The sequence below is a fragment of the Bidens hawaiensis genome, unplaced genomic scaffold, assembly GCF_021521415.1.
Source record: "Bidens hawaiensis isolate Kalapana, Puna unplaced genomic scaffold, B.hawaiensis_p1.1 tig00061225_1, whole genome shotgun sequence".
NCBI classification, from domain to species: Eukaryota; Viridiplantae; Streptophyta; class Magnoliopsida; order Asterales; family Asteraceae; genus Bidens; species Bidens hawaiensis.
In genome coordinates, this window is record NW_027506483.1 from 44,355 (window position 1) to 47,708 (window position 3,354).

The window sequence follows — 3,354 nt, forward strand, 5'->3', positions numbered from 1 at the left end:
GATATTTAATTAATTAGTTTATTATGTTAACGCGTAGCATACGTTTAACAAGTCCCTATGCTTTTAGTTATATCCACCGCGTCCCATAATATACACACACCGTCAGTCGAATACTATTAAACCACCTAGGTTACGAGGTTGCTTCCATGAAACCATCCTTTTCATACACACAAACTTAACCTATATATAATCTCAAACACATCCACCTTACATAAATATGTACGTACTACTTCTCATATACACATCTTTTAGCAACTAATAATATTCAATGGCAGAGCACCAAAGAATCCACCCGGCTCCGGTCCAACCCGCGAACATCGACCTCGAGTCACAACACAAGGCCACTGCACCATTGGTGCCAGACGGCTCATCCAAGTCCGACGCCCTCGAACCCTTCCCGCACCGAACCATTCCGGTCCAATACTCTAAACCACCAAAGAAAAGAAGCTGTTGTTGCAAACTCTTATGTTGGATATTATTTCTCTTGGTATTAATAATAGTCAGTTTAGGCATCCTAGCAGTATCATATATTTCGGGTTCGACCCGAAAGAACCAAAATACTCGGTTGACGGCTTGAGTGTCACACGGTTCAGCCTCGACAACGACAGCACGTTACACGCGCAGATTAATGTAAATATTACCGCAAGAAATCCCAACTCGAAAATTGGGATATACTACAGAGGTGGCTCAAAGTTGAGTGTGAGTTACATGGGGACAAATCTTTGTGATGGTTCATGGCCTGTGTTCTACCAGGGTCATAAGAATACCACGGTGGTAAACGTGGGACTAGCCGGTCAGACACGCGATGCTACTGGTTTGGTTAACTCGTTACTCACACAGCAACAGACTGGGACGGTTCCACTGGTTCTTAGGGTTAAGGTTCCGGTTAGGGTTAAGCTTGGTAACTTGAAGTTACCAAAATGGAAGCCAGTGGTGAGGTGTAGGATTAATGTGAATAGTTTGTCTGCTGATAATGCTATTCGGGTTAGGGATAGTAGTTGTAGTTTTAAGTTTAGGTTATGATTCTTTTGATTTATGGGTGATTGATGTTTCTCTTTTTGATATTATTTGTGTTGTATTCTTGTATTTTCAGACCATGGTGGCCGAATATATATATATATATACTAGATTTAATCTTTCGTATTACGGGGGTTGTTTTACATTATTCGTTTTTAATATTTATATATGTATATTTGGATTTTAATTTTATTTATTGTAAGAAAGTTAATAAATAATATACTTGAGGTTTGATGATGAAATAGTTTCACAAATAAATGATATGTTATAATCCGGTTTAAAAGTTATCTGGGTTTGGTGATACCCATTACCCGGTTTTTTTCTTTATTATAAAATTGTTTCTTAATTATAAACAATATCTTTTTTTTAAATAAAATAGGATATTAATTTTTAGTATATTCCTATTTTATAGGATTTTCATATCAAATATTTGATGAGATTATTTTTTAATATAATGAGATGTTATAACCTGTTTAAGAGCTATCTAGGTTTGGTGAGATCTTTACCCAAGAATTCGGGTCAAATGCCTCCTCATTTACAAATAAAGTAATTTGATGGCTTGAGAGAATGGTTGTTTTACATTTTTCGTTTTTTAATATTTATTTTTTTGAATTTTAATTTTTTTTTATTGTAAGAAAGTTAATAATATACTTAGGGTTTGATGATGAAAGGGTTTCATAAATAAATGATATGTTATAACCCGTTTAAAAGCTATCTGAATTTGGTGACCCGTGACCCGCTTATGTTTTTTACTATAAAATTGTTTATTAATTATAAATAATATTTTTTTCTTTTTAAATTGGATATTAAATTTTAGTATATTCCTATTTTGTAGGATTTTCATATCAAATAATTGGTAAGATTAATTTTTAATTTAATGAGATGTTATAACCCGTTTAAGAGCTATCTGGTTTTGGTAAGACTCATACCCATGAATTTTGGTTAAATCAATGATAGGCCTTCATTTAAAAATCAAGAAATTTGATGGCTTCCATAAAAAAGGGGAGCGACAACATCGCGACATATAGGATTTTTGGGTTTTCGTTTATATATATTATAGATAGAGAGAGAGATAATAAAGATCAGTTTATTTTTTTGTTTTTTGTTATTTTGTCATTTTAATTGTTGATTAAGCACTTAAGTTTGATGCATTTAATTTTCATTTTTGAATCAAACAATTTTTTTTTAATGATATAGATATATAGATTATGATCTGTTATGGATCTAGAACATGAAAAATTATTATTTTCAATATAAACGTCATCTTCATTATCACCATGACACCATCACCATGTGTTTCCATATCTTTTTCTAATTCCCTTTGAGATTCATTTTCTATTAAGAAAAAACATATAAATTGTCACATTATCATAAGGTTTTTTTTAACGGACAAATGTTTTGTACTCCATAAGGTTTCAACTTTGAAGGCATAACCTTCTATTTTATAACTTAACTACTTTACCACCCAACTAAAGTGGAAATAGCCCATATTATTATAGTTGATCACTTTGAGTATCAAATAATGTCTTTTCTTTAAATATGATATCTACTAAACTATTAATGACTTTGATATTGCGTCGTTTTTGTTGATTACTTAACTAGCTATATCCTGTAATGTATTTTCTATTAACCGGCTATAACCCCCATTGATCCTTCTTTTAAATTTGTTATTATAAAACTTAAACCCTCAACGTGAAAAGAATACCGCTATATAGCACATGCATACACAAGTAACATAGTTCTTTCTTGAGGTTAAAACATAGTAGATACAAGGTCATGTCATTTCTATTTTCTGGTTATATACAAAAAGATTTTTATTGACAGCCTAATCCGCCACTTGATACCAGTCGTCAACCTTAGTGGAAATCCATATGTTAGTAAAGTTTTCATGATGGCAGATTAACGGTGAATGTCTTTGGCGTTCCTCATTTAAACATGTACAGTTATCAACCATATTATATATTTTACAAAATACAAACCATGAATAGTAACTCCATAACTAATTTCTTAACGTGTTTAATAGACGTTACAATTTACTCATATGGGAAGAATTACATTAGGAAGCTTTAGCATAGATAGTTGGCATGTTATGTCTTAATGGTCGAGGACAAAAATAGTTTGAATCACGTCCCTACCACCCTCTTTATTCATAAACTATTTTTCTTAGGTCATTTGTAGCGGGGTGTGAACCCACGTCCACTTCAGCATTCAATTGACCAATCATCGCTACAGGGGTCTATGATTCCTTATGAACAATGTATCTTTAAAAATTTCTTATTTTTATTCTTATTCTTATTCTTATCTTTCTAAAAAAACTTTTGACTGTTGTGGCACGTA

General features: G+C 32.1%; 1 pseudogene; it reads left to right on the top strand.

The window, feature by feature from the left end:
* The first annotated feature begins 268 nt into the window (after positions 1–268).
* LOC143617974 (NDR1/HIN1-like protein 6 pseudogene) lies at positions 269–1,088 on the top strand (annotated as a pseudogene).
* Positions 1,089–3,354: the final 2,266 nt, after the last annotated feature.